The sequence below is a fragment of the Manis pentadactyla genome, chromosome 12 (genome assembly GCF_030020395.1).
Source record: "Manis pentadactyla isolate mManPen7 chromosome 12, mManPen7.hap1, whole genome shotgun sequence".
Classification (NCBI taxonomy): domain Eukaryota; kingdom Metazoa; phylum Chordata; class Mammalia; order Pholidota; family Manidae; genus Manis; species Manis pentadactyla.
The window spans coordinates 52092752-52109669 of record NC_080030.1 but is presented as its reverse complement, the minus strand read 5'-3'; the positions used below and the strand labels follow the sequence as shown (position 1 = coordinate 52109669).

The window sequence follows — 16918 nt, the reverse complement described above, 5'->3', positions numbered from 1 at the left end:
CCCAAAGTAAAAAAAAAGAAAGAGAAAAAGAAAAAATTGCCAAAGTACGTGACCTTGGATAAATAAAGTTTAAATTATATCTCCAGATCATCTTATGTCTCAAAGTCTATGATATTTATAAAAGTATGTGTTACTACAGTCTATTCTGTCGGTCAGGCAGGAGGATGACCATGGCAGTATGTGGGCCTAGGAATGTAGAGGAAAAGGTCAAGAGAAGTTGTCACAGAGAGATCAGGCCAAATGGCTTGGGCGAGAATGTATATTCACTGTTACATTACAGAATGGAGGGCACAAGAAAATGACTAGAATTTCCACACGAGAGCTTACACATTTGTTGCATTCAGAGATAGAATTCAGGAGCAAACAAGATTACTGACTTCTTTCCCTACTGACCTGAAAAGTTTAAAACTCTAGTGACCAAATATGTATATGGAAGTTAGAGCGTATATTCACATCGGCTCCTTTTCACATGCATTTTGTCTAGAATTGGGTCATTTAGTCATTCTATAGTCTCTGCATATCTCCTTATTTTCTGTGAGCCATGCCAGTAGCTCTACTCTCAAGGCTATTGAGGTAAGCTGATAATTGCAGTAGAGTATATTGGGGTTTTACAGGAACCCTTGAGGAATGTCTACCACCCTGAGGGATAGTTAGTGGTGGTGGCTGGTGTCACAGCTAGGAAATGGCATCTGAGAGAATTCTAAAGAGAGGAGTAAGGTCAGCAGAATTAGAAGGGAGAAGGGAGAAGTAGTGGACAGGACAGGATGAGCAAAGGTGTAGAAGTGATAGATTGGTTGGTAGCTGGGGATGGGTCCCCATGCAAAGGAGGGTTTTTAATGAATGTGAAGAACATGGGATATTTGCAGGTTGAGAGGGTAGGGAGTCAGCATAGAAAGAAAGATTAAAAGGCTAGGAAGAGGGTGACAAGTTCTCAGAGGAGGCAGTGGTGGCCTTTTGCGAAAGGAAGAGCATCCCACATTTTATGGCTAGAAAAAAAAGGTCAGATGTGATGACAAATTCTGACACTTATGATTGATTTGACTTACATTAGAAAGTGGATTTTCCTTGAACACCAGGGTTAAGAACTGTTTTCTTAGAATTCTCCTGAAGGCAGAAGTAAGGAAAAAGGAAAGCACAGAAATGAATTTTATAGTTAAAAACCTGTCAGTTCTCAATTTGGAAGATACTAACTTCAAATTTGTTTTCCTCTTTCACCCATCTTGCAAAAAGATTGTTTTGTGTAGGTGTCAGTTGGCTGAAAACATTTTACATTTTTATAAAGTTCTAAGTGGTTTAAAAACCTGTGTATACAAGGCAGGGGTATTCTCCATGTCATTAAATATTTGATTTCCTATGAGGTTAACATTTTTATTTCTCTCTTTTATGAATTGTCAGTTTTGTTATATGAAAGAAGGCTTTTTATGAAACACCTTCAAGCTAAAAAAAAAAAATCTAGGATCAAGAGAATTCAAGAGGCTCTGATCTAGGGTGGATGAATTGTACAAGCAGGAAAAAAAATAGCCAAGTTAGAAAAAGTTGCATGAAAACATAGACCCTCATTTATGAAAAGGACTTCAGTCATTCCTGGTCTAATCATTATCAAATAAATTAACCTGATGTGGAATTTCCCTGTGGAGTACTCATCTAGCATTGGTTTGATAACGTTTAGAGGCAGGAAGCTCACTGTGTTTTGAGACAGCCAATTCTATTTTAGGTAAACTTTGATCCCCCAAATCACGTTTGTGTGAAAGGGTCAAAATTATTAATACGCAATATGAATAACTATTACTTATAGAAAGCTTCCTACTTGTTAGGTGTAGTTCTAAATGTATTACATGTATTTAACAATTTAATGCTCAAAGCATCATCTTAAGAAGTTATTATCTCCATTTTACAGATGAGATAAATGAAGCTCAAGAGTAGTTGTATAAATATATCAATATAACATGGTTAGTAAATAATAGAGCAGGATAAGCATGGCAAATAAGTACATGAAAAGGTGCTCAATGTTATTAGTCATTAGAGAAATGCAAATGCTGTCTCTGGAGCCCATGCTCTTATCTACATCAGAGTTCTTCCTTTCATTGAGTGAATATTTCAAAGCTTTTCTCACCTCTAGACTGGCTGACTAGATTCTAGCACTGCCCACTCAGTCTTTTTCCCTTTCATTTCCATGGATATCTCTGCTGTTGCCAGACTATTCATTTAGACTTTAGTGATACAGAATCAGGAAAAGTAAGGAAACGAAAAGCAGATATTGGCTAGGGGAAGACATTTCTGGGAAATGTGACACAGAACAAACATAGTATGAGAACAATGTTGTAGGGAGAAGAGAAATTTTAAGAAGCATCACTAGAGATTATACACTTCATGTCGTGAAAGAAATGCAAGGGAGGAATTTGAATTCTTATCTTACTTTTTGTTGGCTGGGCCATGTCTCTTGGTTACTCGACCGTTCTAACTGTGCACTACATGGATACAGCATGGATTTAGCAGGGTTACATACACTTCTGTATAACTCAATCTTCCTGTTAAGTTCTTCTAGAGCTGTCTGGCCCAGAGATAGATAACCTTTCACGTATTCAAAGATGCTTATCCTATTCCCCTTAATTTTGTTCCATTCTGGGTTAAACATTTCTATCAGTTACTTCTTTTTTCCTTAAAAAAACACCATACTGAGATATAATTGACACACAATAAACTAAACATATTAAATTTGCACAAATGGATTAGTTTTGACATATATATATACCCACCAACCATCACTACAGTCAAGATAATGGACATATACATCACCCTTCAAAGTTTCGTGTGACGCTTGTTAATACTTTGCCCCTTCCATCTGCCCTTTTCCAGTCCCCAACGGGCCGCTGATCTGCTTTCTATCACTATAGATTAGTTTGTGTTTTCTAGAGTTTCATATAAGTACATTCATAAGTGTATACTGTTTTGGGGTGGTGGTGGAGGAGTCTGGTTTCTTTCAGTTAGAATAATTATTTGACATCTATCCATGTTGCTGGGTATACCAGTAGTTCATTCTTTTGTATTGCTGAATTGTGTTCCATTGTACAGATACACCTCAATATGTTTATTCATTCATCTGTTGAAGGACATTTGGGCTTTTACCAGTTTTGGGATATAACAAATAAAGCTGTAATGAACATTTGTGTAGAAGTCTTTATAAGACTTCTTTTGATAAGATTTCAGTGATCTTTTAATAAGATTTCATTATTCCTGGGTAAATAACTAGGATTGGAATAATTGGATCATATGGTAGATGTACTTTCAACATAAGAAAACAAACTGCCAAACTCTTTTCCAAAGTGGTTGTATCAGTTAAAAATCCTACCAGCAGTTATGGCAGTTCTACTTCCTCTGTATCCTCACGGACAGTCTTTATTTGTTATAATAGATGTTTGGAAACATCTCATTATGGTTTTAATTTGCATTTCTGTAATGACTAATAACATTGAGCATCTTTTCATGTGCTTATTTGCCATTTGTATACCTTCTTTGGTGAACATTTGTTCCACTCTTTTACCTATCTTTTTAAATGGGGTTGTTTGTTTAACAAGTTCTTTTTCTTCTCTGGGCAGTTCCTTTGTTAGACATGTTCTTTGAAAATATTTTCTCAGAATGTGGCTCATCTTCTCACTTTCTTTTTTTTTTTTTTGTGAGGGCATCTCATATTTATTGATCAAATAGTTGTTAACCACAATAAATTTCTGTATAGGGGGGTCAATACTCAATGCACAATCATTAATCCACCCCAAGCCTAATTTTCATCAGTCTCCAATCTTCTGATGCATAATGAACAAATTCTTACATAGAGTACAAATTCTTACATAGTGAATAAGTTACATGGTGAACAGTGCAAGGGCAGTCATCACAGAAGCTTTCGGTTTTGTTCATGCATTATGAACTATACACAGTCAGTTCAAATATGACTATTCATTTGATTTTTAAACTTGATTTATATGTGGATACCACATTTCTCTATTATTATTATTTTTAATAAAATGCTGAAGTGGTAGGTAGATACGAGATAAAGGTAGAAAACAGAGTTTAGTGTTGTAAGAGAGCAAATGTAGATGATCAGGTGTGTGCCTGTAGACTATGTGTTAATCCGCGCTAGACGAGGGCAATAAACATCCACGTATGCAGAAGATTTCTCTCAGAACATGAGGGGGGAGGTTCTAAGCCTCACCTCTGCTGCTCCCCATTTTCTCACCAGATGGCCCCCTGCGACTGTGCCTGTCTTAGGTTGTTCCTTCCTTGAGGAATCTTACCCGTCTCTGGCTAACCAGTCATCTTCCGGGGCCATACAGGGAAATGTTAAGTTGGTAAGTGAGAGAGAAGCCTTATTGTTTGAAAAGGTTAGCTTTTTACTTCTTTGCATATTTATGCCCTGTGGCTTCTATGCCCAGCATTTGTCTTGAGGTGTCTTTACCGCTTGGAAGAATTATGATACTCGGTAAATTCGACATGTGGCACGAGTTCTATTTAAAGGTTGTGATTAGGTAGGAAGAAGAAAAGCTATAGAAGTAGCAGGCAGAAGAAAACCTGGGAAGATTGATTATTTCTTTGACATATCTTCTTGTAGAGTAACTTCAGCATGGATAGGTTTTAAACTACTAATTAAATTGTGCACACACATTAACATAATAGGAATATAGTTACCTAACCAAAGCATACCTGTAATTACCAGCCATCTCCAGTGAAACCAAGAAAACCAGTTAGGCACCCTAGGCATTTGTGAAAACCCATCTATGATATGGTGGATATTGTTCAACTGAACTTAAACAGTCTGAGAGAATTCAGATAAACTAGAACAACCCATTCCTGGGGACTGTTCATATCCCGTATGTTCTTTTAACGATAAATAGTCTGTGGTTGTAAGATTTTGGAGTGCCACAATTTGCACTTCTCCCAATTCTTGGTTGAGTTCCAACAGTATAGATCCAGTCCAATTTTTGTTTTACTGTATGCACAGGCCAGCTTAGGTATCTCCTTCATCATTCCCATGGCAAGTCCAGGAACTGGTGGGATGAGTGCATCTACACCTGTGACAGTGCGTGGATCTTTGTTGGAGTTTTTTTTTTTTTTTGCTGATCATCTTCTGTCATGAGTCTTCCCGAGAGTGCTGATGTTGGAAGTTCTTTTTCATATCGTATCTTAGTTCATTTTTGGGGTAGCCAAATTAGGCTTTGATCCTCTGTATAAACACAAACAGACTCTTTGCCTACACTTTTATATGCCCTTTATATCATTGTGTAGAACTCATTAGAGGTCACCACATAGGAACTGCTTTTTTTTTTTTTTTTTTAATCATTAATCTACACTTACATGACAAATACTTTGTTTACTAGGCTCTCCCCTATACCAGGTCCCCCCTATATACTCCTTTACAGTCACTGTCCATCAGCGTAGCAAACTGTTGTAGAATCACTACTTGTCTTCTCTGTGTTGTACAGCCCTCCCCTTTCTCCCACCCCGCTATGGATGCTAATCTTAATATCCCTCTTTTTCTGCCCCCCCTTATCCCTCCCTACCCACCCATCCTCCCCAGTCCCTTTCCCTTTGGTACCTGTTAGTCCATTCTTGAGTTCTGTGATTCTGTTGCTGTTTTGTTCCTTCAGTTTTTCCTTTGTTCTTATATTCCACAGATGAGTGAAATCATTTGGTATTTCTCTTTCTCTGCTTGGCTTGTTTCACTGAGCATAATACCCTCCAGCTCCATCCATGTTGCTGCAAATGGTTGGATTTGCCCTTTTCTTATGGCTGAGTAGTATTCCATTGTGTATATGTACCACATCTTCTTTATCCATTCATCTATCGATGGACATTTAGGTTGCTTCTGATTCTTGGCTATTGTAAATAGTGCTGCGATAAACATAGGGGTACATTGGTCTTTCTCATACTTGATTGCTGCGTTCTTAGGGTAAATTCCTAGGAGTGCAATTCCTGGGTCAAATGGTATGTCTGTTTTGAGCATTTTGATGTACCTCCATACTGCTTTCCACAATGGTTGAACAAGTTTACATTCCCACCAGCAGTGTAGGAGGGTTCCCCTTTCTCCACAGCCTCGCCAACATTTGTTGTTGTTTGTCTTTTGGATGGCAGCCATCCTTACTGGTGTGAGGTGATACCTCATTGTAGTTTTAATTTGCATTTCTCTGATAATTAGCGATGTGGAGCATCTTTTCATGAGTCTGTTGGCCATCTGTATTTCTTTTTTGGAGAACCGTCTGTTCAGTTCCTTTGCCCATTTTTTAATTGGGTTATTTGTTTTTTGTTTGTTGAGGCGTGTGAGCTCTTTATATATTCTGGATGTCAAGCCTTTATCGGATGTGTCATTTTCAAAGATATTCTCCCATACTGTAGGGTTCCTTTTTGTTCTATTGATGGTGTCTTTTGCTGTACAGAAGCTTTTCAGCTTAATATAGTCCCACTTGTTCATTTTTGCTGTTGTTTTCCTTGCCCGGGGAGACATGTTCAAGAAGAGGTCACTCATGTTTATGTCTAAGAGGTTTGTGCCTATGTTTTCTTCCAAGAGTTTAATGGTTTCGTGACTTACATTCAGGTCTTTGATCCATTTTGAGTTTACTTTTGTATATGGGGTTAGACAATGGTCCAGTTTCATTCTCCTACATGTAGCTGTCCAGTTTTGCCAGCACCATCTGTTGAAGAGACTGTCATTTCGCCATTGTATGTCCATGGCTCCTTTATCAAATATTAATTGACCATATATGTCTGGGTTAATGTCTGGATTGTCTAGTCTGTTCCATTGGTCTGTGGCTCTGTTCTTGTGCCAGTACCAAATTGTCTTGATTACTATGGCTTTATAGTAGAGCTTGAAGTTGGGGAGTGAGATCCCCCCTACTTTATTCTTCTTTCTCAGGATTGCTTTGGCTATTCGGGGTCTTTGGTGGTTCCATATGAATTTTTGAATTATTTGTTCCAGTTCATTGAAGAATGTTGCTGGTAGTTTCATAGGGATTGCATCAAATCTGTATATTGCTTTGGGCAGGATGGCCATTTTGACGATATTAATTCTTCCTAGCCATGAGCATGGGATGCGTTTCCATCCGTTAGTGTCCCCTTTAATTTCTTTTAAGAGTGACTTGTAGTTTTCAGAATATAAGTCTTTCACTTCTTTGGTTAGGTTTATTCCTAGGTATTTTATTTTTTTTGATGCAATTGTGAATGGAGTTGTTTTCCTGATTTCTCTTTCTGTTGGTTCATTGTTGGTATATAGGAAAGCCACAGATTTCTGTGTATTGATTTTGTATCCTGCAACTTTGCTGTATTCCGGTATCAGTTCTAGTAGTTCTGGGTTGGAGTCTTTAGGGTTTTTTATGTACAGTATCATGTCATCTGCAAATAGTGACAGTTTGACTTCTTCTTTGCCAATCTGGATTCCTTGTATTCCTTTGTTTTGTCTGATTGCCGTGGCTAGGACCTCCAGTACTATGTTAAATAACAGCGGGGAGAGTGGGCATCCCTGTCTAGTTCCCGATCTCAGCGGAAATGCTTTCAGCTTCTCGCTATTCAATATAATGTTGGCTGTGGGTTTTTCATAGATGGCCTTTATTATGTTGAGGTACTTGCCCTCTATTCCCATTTTGCTGAGAGTTTTTATTATGAATGGATGTTGAACTTTGTCAAATGCTTTTTCAGCATCTATGGAGATGATCATGTGGTTTTTGTCTTTCTTTTTGTTGATGTGGTGGATGATATTGATGGACTTTCGAATGTTGTGCCATCCTTGCATCCCTGGGATGAATCCCACTTGGTCATGGTGTACGATGGTTTTGATGTATTTTTGAATTCGGTTTGCTAAAATTTTGTTGAGTATTTTTGCGTCTACGTTCATCAGGGATATTGGTCTGTAGTTTTCTTTTTTGGTGGTGTCTTTGCCTGGTTTTGGTATTAGGGTGATGTTAGCTTCATAGAATGAATTTGGGAGTATCCCCTCCTCTTCTATTTCTTGGAAAACTTTAAGGAGAATGGGTATTATGTCTTCCCTGTATGTCTGATAAAATTCCAAGGTAAATCCATCTGGCCCGGGGGTTTTTTTCTTTGGTAGTTTTTTGATTACCGCTTCAATTTCGTTGCTGGTAATTGGTCTGTTTAGATTTTCTGTTTCTTTCTGGGTCAGTCTTGGAAGGTTGTATTTTTCTAGGAAGTTGTCCATTTCTCCTAGGATTCCCAGCTTGTTAGCATATAGGTTTTCATAGTATTCTCTAATAATTCTTTGTATTTCTGTGGGGTCCGTCGTGATTTTTCCTTTCTCATTTCTGATACTGTTGATTTGTGTTGACTCTCTTTTCCTCTTAATAAGTCTGGCTAGAGGCTTATCTATTTTGTTTATTTTCTCAAAGAACCAGCTCTTGGTTTCATTGATTTTTGCTATTGTTTTATTCTTCTCAATTTTATTTATTTCTTCTCTGATCTTTATTATGTCCCTCCTTCCGCTGACCTTAGGCCTCATTTGTTCTTCTTTTTCCAATTTCGATAGTTGTGACATTAGACCTCACTTTCTTAACAGTGTCTTTTAAGTGCAATTTTTTATTTTAATGAAATCCAATTTATCAATAATTTATTTCATGGATCGTGTTTTTGGTGTTGTACCTATGAAATCTTTTCCTAACTCAGGTTCACAAAGAAATTCTATGATTTTTTTCTAAAAGTTTTATGCTTTTAGATTTTACATTTAGAGCTGTTGTTAATTTTGAATATGCCTTTAGACTAGATGGAAGTTCATATATTTTGCTTATGGATATTTAATTATTCCAGCATAATTTGTTGAAAGAATATACTTTTGCTACTGAATTGACTTTGTAACTTGAGAAAAAAAATCATTATTTTTATATATGTAGCTCTGTTTCTTAACTCTATATCACTGACTTGTCTATTTTTGCATGGCAATCATATCTTGATTATTATAGTTTTATAATAAGTCTGAAAATCAGGTAGAATTAGTCTTCCAACTTTATTCTACCTTTTTCAAGTTGTCTTGACTATTTTAGATCCTTTACATTTTCATGTAAATTTTGGAATCAGCTTGTTAATATTTACAAAAACAGCTGTTTGGGATTTTCATCAGAATTGTGCTGAAACCTGGATTGGTTTGGCAAGAACTGACATTTTAATGGAAGATTACTATTTCTCCATTTACTTAGTCATATTCTCCAATTTATTTTAGCAATGTTTTGTAGATGTACACATATCAGCCTTGCACATCTATTCTCAGATGTATTCATAAGAAATTTGTATTTTTAAATTATTTTAAATGTTATGTTAAAAATTTCGGTTTCTAATTGCTACTTTTGCCAGTATATAGAAACACAATTGATTTTTTTATTTCGTATTCTGCAACTTTGACAAACTATTAGGCCTTAGCAGCTTTTTTGTAGATTCCAAGGGAGTTTTTACACACTCATGTTATCTGACAATAAAATTAATTTACTTCTTCCTTTCCAATCTGGAGCCTTTATTTCTTTTTTGTCCCTAGTTGTGCCAGCTAGAACCTTCAGTACAATGTTAAATAGATACGATCAGTTCAGACATCCTGTATTTTTCCTGATATTAAGGAAAAAATATTCAGTCTTTCATCATTAAGTTTGATGTTAGAAGTAGGTTTTCATGGATGCCTCTATCAAGGTAGGGAAGTTCCCTCTCATTCCTAGTTTGCTAAAAGTTTTTAACAGGAATGTAAATTGGATTTTGCTAATTGTTTTTTCTGTTTCAATTGAGATGATCATATGGCTTTTCTTTTCCATTGTGTTAATTTGATGTTAGACTGTTTGACTTTCAAATGTTGAAGCAAATTGTTCATCAATATTGCTTTTCTGGAGTAAATCTCACTCCTTCATGATGTATTACCTTTTTTATAAATTGTTAGATTTGATATGCTAAAAATTTTTAAATGATTTAAAAATTAAAAATTTTTCATTTTTATTCATGAGAGATATTGGTATAGAGTTTCTATACAATTAGAAACCAAAATTTTTAACATAACATTTAAAATAATTTAAAAATCAAATTTCTTATGAATACATTAATGTCTTTATCTGCTTTTGGTATCAGGGTAATGTTAGTCTCAGATTAAGATGAAAATCCCTCTTCAATTTTCTGCAAGAGTTTGTATAGGATTGTTATTTTTTCTTCCTTAAATTTTGGAAGAATTCTCTAGTGAAGCATGTGAGCATGAAATTTTCTTTGTGAAAGATTTTTAATTACACATTCACTTAAAAAATATAGTATTATTCAGATTACTTGCTTCTTCAGTGAGTTTTGGTCATTTATGTCTTTCAAGGAATTTGGCCATTTCATTTGTTGTTGAATTTATTAGCACAAAGTTCAAAATATTTTCTTATTTTTCTTTTATTATCTGTAGAATCTGTAGTGATATAACTTCTATCATTTATCATACTGGTAATTTGTGTTTTATCTCATTTTTCTGACTAGTCTAGCTAATGGTTAATCACTTTTAAGATTTTATCCAAAAAATATGTCTTTTCTCTATTCATTTCCTGTTTTCTAAATTACATTTAATTCTTTCGTGACCCCTATTTTTTTTCTTTTGTTTACTTTAGGCTTAAATCATTAAACAACAATTAAAATAACAAAAAAGATATAATTAATAAGTCAACAGAGATAAAATGGAACAAAAAATACTCAATACAAATGAAGGCAAAAAAGAGATAAAGAAAAACAAAAAACAGATGGCAATAAAGACAAACAAGTAATAGATAGGCTTAAACCCAATCATATCAATAATTATGTTAAGAGGAAATAGCTTAAACACTTTAACTAACAGGCAGAAATTATAAGATTGTACCAAAAACTAAGAGGTAATTATATGCTACCTATAAGAAATACCCTTTAAATAAAAAAGCACAAATAGGTTATACATAAAAGGGTGAAAAAAAGGTTATACTGTGGTAACACTAATCAAAAAGAAATTGAAATGGCTGCATTAATATAAGACAAAATACATTATCAAATCAGAGAATATATTTAGAAATAAATATGGTCATTTCCTAATAGGACCAGTTCATCTAGAGGATATACAAGTGCTAAACATTTATGTACCTAATAACAGACCTTGAAAATACATAAAGCAAAATCTAATAGGGCTGCTAGGAGAAATAGAGAAATGCACAGTTACAGTTGGGGATTAAATTTACCTCTGCCAATACTTAATAGAACAAATAGAAAATTATGTAGGACATTGACTACTTGAACACTATCAACCAAGTTGACCTAATTGATAGCTATAGAACACTCTTCCTAACAACAGCAGAATACATATTCTTTTTAAGTGCACAGAGAACGTTTATCAAAATAAACCATATTCTGGGCCATAGAACAAGACTCAATAACTTTAAAAGGATTTAGGCCATATAAAGTGTCTTCTCTGACCACAGAGGAATTAAATCAGAAATCAATAACAAAGAGATCTCTGGGAACTAAATAACAAACTTCTAATTACCCACAGGTCAGTGAAGAATTTAAAAGAAAAATTAGAAAGTGTTTTAAATGGAATGAAAAGGAAAATACAACGTATCAAAATTTGTAAGATGCCACTAAAATAGTTTTTATGGGGAAATTTATAGCACTAAATTCCTATATTAGAAGATAAGATTTCAAATAAATTTACTCAGTTTCAACCATAATAAACCAAAACAGGGCCTGGTGAACAAATGGCCCTTGAGCCAAATCAAGACCACTGCCTGTTTTTGTAGAATAAAGTTTTATTGGAACACAGGCCAGTTCCTTTTTATTCTAGGGGAGCATACATGCTACAATGGCAGACTTAAGTAGTTAGAGACTGTATGGCTCACAAAGCCTAAAATATTGCATCTAGTTCTTTATATAAAATGTTTATTCATCCTTGAGTTTGAAATATTTTCACCATCATTTCTTCAAATATTTTTTTCTGCTTCCTGCTTTGGAGATTTCAATCACATGTAAACTAGGTGACTTGGAATTTCTACAGCTCCCTAATATTCTTTTAAAGTTCCTTTTAATCTCAATGCTTCCTTTGTGAAGTTTCTATTGCTGTTTCTATGAGTTTGCAATCTTACTCATTGTAGTTTTTTCTGAAAGATTATAGCTTTCATCTCTTAAACTTTGATTATGCCTCTGTATAATTTATTCACAAATTGAGTACACTTGTAATTAATGTTTTAGTGGCCTTGTCTGCTAATTCTAACATCTGCATCAGCTCTGAGTTTGTTTCACTGGATTGTTCCCCTTGCTTTGTCATACTTTCCTTCTTTACATGTCTGTTTATCTTTGATCGAGTGCTGGACATTGCAATTTTTACCTTCCTGGGTGCTGGGAATTTTGTATTCCTAAAAGTATTCTTTGACTTTCTTCTCAAATGAAGCTTAGTAACGTGAAAACAGTTTGCTTCTTTTTGGTCTTTCTTTTAAGATCTGTTAGTCAGACCCAGGTAGCATTTACTCTGGGGTTAATTATTCCTGATTACTTAGTCAAGACCCTCTGAATTTACTCATGCCCTATGTATTGTAAGATTTTCTAGTCTGTTTTATGGGAAAAGACACTATTTACAGCCCAGTATGAACACTGGGATCCATTTGCTCTAATCCTTTAATACGGTTCTTTCCCCAACAATGAGTAGTTTTCTAACACATATAGTCTGTGATCCAGACTGTTGAATACTTGAGGGAGATACTCTGACAGTTTCCAAGAGCTTTTCTCTGTTCATCACTTTCTTCTCCAGTACCCTGTTCTGTGAACTCTAGTGATCTTGACCTCCTTGGACTTTCAGCTCAGGGAGTTCACCAAGTTCCACCCAACTTTCCTCACCCTGTGCCACTACCTGACATCTCTCTCAAGACAGTAACCTGATATAATCATATAATTCACTTTTTTTTTTAACCATCTCTCAGGGATCCCTGTCCTTTGTTACCTGATGTCCAATGTCTTGAAAGATCTTGCATTGTATATTTTACCCAGTTTTCTGTTTTTGTTTTCAGTAAGTATGGCAAATCTGCTTCCTGTCACTCTATCTTGTTCCAGTGTATCTGTTATTTCTTATTCATTACTCTCTGCTCCAGAAATTCTCTCATTTGCCTTTATACCTCTTCAAATGCATTACCTGTACCAAAATACAGTAGTTCATGTAAATTCTGAATATGCAGAGAAAGATTGAACTTTCCCTGCTATAGTCTAGTCTTGATACTCCCATGAGTGCAGCATAAGAACACATTTCTTTTCATCAGTTTCATTATACTGTGGCCTGCCAATGTGCATGAAGAAAAGTAAAAACCCCAAATATTCTTTACTTCTTTAGCTATTAGTTATGCCCCCTTCTTGTGTTTGTGCAATTATTTATATTTTTTATATCTAGTTGCTGAATTTTATTTTATTTTTAAAGCTCAATTTCACTTAGTCTGATTCTAACCAGGACTCACTAATTCATAGTAGAGAGCAGAATTTAGAAGCTACCTAGAACAGAGGGCTAGAGGAAGGAGCAGAGAGAAAATCAGATTCTTAGCAATAGACTTTAGGAAAGATCAATCAAGTTTACAATGTGGAGGGAACATATGATTGCTGTAATCACCAAAGAAAGAAAGAAAAGTGAAACAAAACTATCAACTAATAAAGACTTAGCTGATCTGAGCACTCCAAATAGCTTAAGAAAATACCTCACTTTTGGTCTGGGTTGTGGACCTGGAATATACTAGTCAGCAGAATCTGAAACAAAGACCTAGAGAGTTCCTGGGCTAAAAGTGAAGTGATGAAGAATTGCTAGAAAGAACCGTTGACGTTTTGAACCTGTGCCAGGAGGATTGCAGAAATGTGAAGATTGTAGTTGAGATTTTCTACTTTTAATCTTTGATGACAATCTCAATGTTATTCAACTGGACTAAAACTTACTTGTATATTTGAAATTACTGTTTATGATGGTTGGTAATAGACAAAGTTAGAGGAATATATTACACTGGCAAAGAGGAAGTAGGGAGAGGATAACTCCTGGCATATGGTCTAATGGAAGTTATTCTTTCTATTAATCTGTACAATATCAATAAAAAGTTGACTCATGAACAAGCAATATCAAGTAGGGACTTACCTAGTGGCAGATGACAGTCTCTATTGGACTGTTTGGTGATTTGGAGGCAAGCATTTTACCTCTTCGGGAGAGGGATATCAGTTTTTATTATAACTACACCTGAGAAAGTCAGGTTTAGAGAGTAATGGTGACTGGAGTGTTCCAGATTTTAGCAGAGGTCAGAGTACTGTTTTAAGACAAAAATGAGAGGAGCTTCTTTTGTTCCTGAGATGCCCTATTTCTCTTTGTTTTTGCTTTTTCATTAATTCTTGTAATTTTTGTTTCTTTATTTTTCTGTCCAAAAATTTAAATATTTTATGTGTCTTCTTTTATTCTTTCTCTTTCTTTTTAAGATTTATTTATTTTTATGTTGTATTCCTTGTCCCATCTATCTCCGTCCAATAACATACTACTTACCACCTTTGCAGATAATGCCTTCATGGAAGCAAAGAGGATTTTGGACATGCAGAGAAGGAGAAGAGAGAATAGGCCGTGAACAAGTCTGCCTTTGCTGCAGTAACCCATATGCATTTCATGGGATGGGGAGACATTTCTGTAGTGGTTGGTTAGGCTTAACCATGATGGGGCCATTGAAAAGAATAGTAAACAGGAGGCGGAAGGAAAAAAGCTGTGTCTGCTGCAGAGTAGTTTCCCTTTCTTACTCATGCAGCAGAAATATGAGACCACAATTGTTAACTCAGTGACCTTATATTTTGAGTCATGGTCTCCACCAACTTTGGAAGTTTTCCTTCCCACATGCCCACAGCAAACTTCTCCCACCCGTCTCTGTGAGTTAAAATGGACATGGGTAGCAAACATCTGATATTCTCAACCAATACAGAATCTAACAGAATTTCAGTTCAACAAACATGCATCAAGTGCCTACTATGCGCAAAGCACTGTTAAGGAATGGTGAAGTTTAAAGTTGCACAGGCCATAGTCTTGTATTTTTAGGAGCTATAATCCAGATAAGCACAAAAAAGGCATACTGAAGGTGGCCAAAAAAAGAGAGCAATAAAGTACAGTGGAAACCTAGAGGAATGAGATATTCTGTTTGTGAGATAGAGGGAGACTGCATGGAGGAGCTGGAATGTCATTTAGATTCTAAACAGTGACAAAAATTGAGGCAGGGAATATTATGTAAAAGCCCAGAGATAAGAAAATGCAGAGGACATTTGTAAAGTGATGGGAAAGTGATGGAACTGAAAGGACATTTCAGGTGAGAATATGAAACATGCTGGGATCTACACTAAATAGCTTGGACTTTGTTCTGTAGACAAGAGGCAATCATTGTTGGACTTTAAATAGGCATGCTGACATGATATAACCTTTCATACGGATAACTACACTGGTAGCTGTATAATGAGGGATTGGAGAGAGTGGAGGCAGGGAAACCAATCAGAAAATGGGAGAAGGAATAAGAGCCAATTCTTGGCAAGAGGTGCAGTAGAACACATGGGTACCTGGATGATCTGACTTAGAATTCTGGACTGACAAGCCATGACCTTGGGGGAAGTTTGTTACTTCATGTTTCAGTTTCCTCCTTTGTAAATCAAGGATCAGAGTAGTAGTTATTTCATTGGGTTGTGAAGATTAAATGGACTAGTATGTGTGCAAAGCCCTTAGGTCTTGGGGTTTGTGTCTAGCAAATAGTCACTAATGTTATGTATTATTAGTAAGGCAGTGGTAAGAAGAGACAATAAGGAGTGGATGTGAAAGTTATTGTACTATATAATTATGTCATTATTTATTTTGGAGTTATTTTCAGCTGTTTGCCTATTAAACATAATTCTGTCATTTAGTAAGCAAAGCAAGAAATCAAGTTGTTACCATAGCACTTATTATATCTTATTTATTTCTTGTGACTAATTTCTCCTAGGAAATGTCTCAGGCTTTGAGATAATATATGAGATTTCTCCTGACATATATTAGTGTTAAAAAGGAGCTCAAAAATGTAATAGGGCCATTTGAACTATGTAGTTAGTTGTAATAGATATCTCATTGTCTATCTCTATTACATATCTACCTACCTATCATAGGTATATTTATTTATTTATACTTTCTCACACTGCACATAACCTGTGAGAAGTTAAAGATCCTAAGGTCCTCTGTAGACATAACTATGCACCTTCATACCTGTTCGAGGCATGGAAAGCTACCTTAATTAAAGATACAAATGATAGTCCCACTGATCTCTGCACTGCTTTTCTTTCCTTCCTTCTGTTCTGCCTCCACTACTTAAATCATTGCTGCAGAGTGAGGGAGCGCATCTCCTAGAGAAATCACCCAGAAGCCGGGAGAGGGGCTGGAGAAGGCTCTATTGCCAGTTGCCCTGCATGTTGCCTGGGAAAAATGCATAAAGCCAAATGAGGCTGACAAGAGAAAACGAAGAAGCAGCTCTCTCTGACTGACCAGGAAAAGAGGGAAAATAGAGGGAGATAAGCAATTCTCTTTTACTGTTTCCTGTGCCGTCTGAAGTGGACTTATCTATGGTCTAGACCACACTGAAAATGTGAAGGTCAAGATAACAGAGGCAGCTGCAGTCAACTTCAAACTGTAGCATGTTTATCTTGATCTACTTTGGGTTCCAGTAAAAATCCAGAACCTAAGAAAGGAGCTATAGGCAAATGTCAGTGGGATGGCAAAATAGCCAAAATGCCTCTATGGGAAGAAGAGGAGTGTGGGGTGTTCTTGGGGCTTGTGGTCTCCTCTGCTCTTCCTCTGGGCACCTTTGACCTTCATGTTTCAGGGGCCTCGCTCAGCAATAGGCAGCTGGCTGTGTCCTTTCCCACCTCTGACAGAGGGTGAGGTTGAAGGAGTAGAGACCTG

The 16918-nt window shown here is 36.0% G+C and overlaps 1 long non-coding RNA gene across 1 annotated transcript in view; it reads left to right on the top strand.

Moving 5' to 3' along the window:
* Positions 1-16918, top strand: part of LOC118921708 (uncharacterized) — a 26235-nt gene extending 9317 nt beyond the window's left edge. The window contains exon 3 of the long non-coding RNA XR_005028468.2: positions 16839-16918. This is a non-coding gene — a long non-coding RNA (uncharacterized LOC118921708). The remainder of the gene's footprint in view (positions 1-16838) is intronic.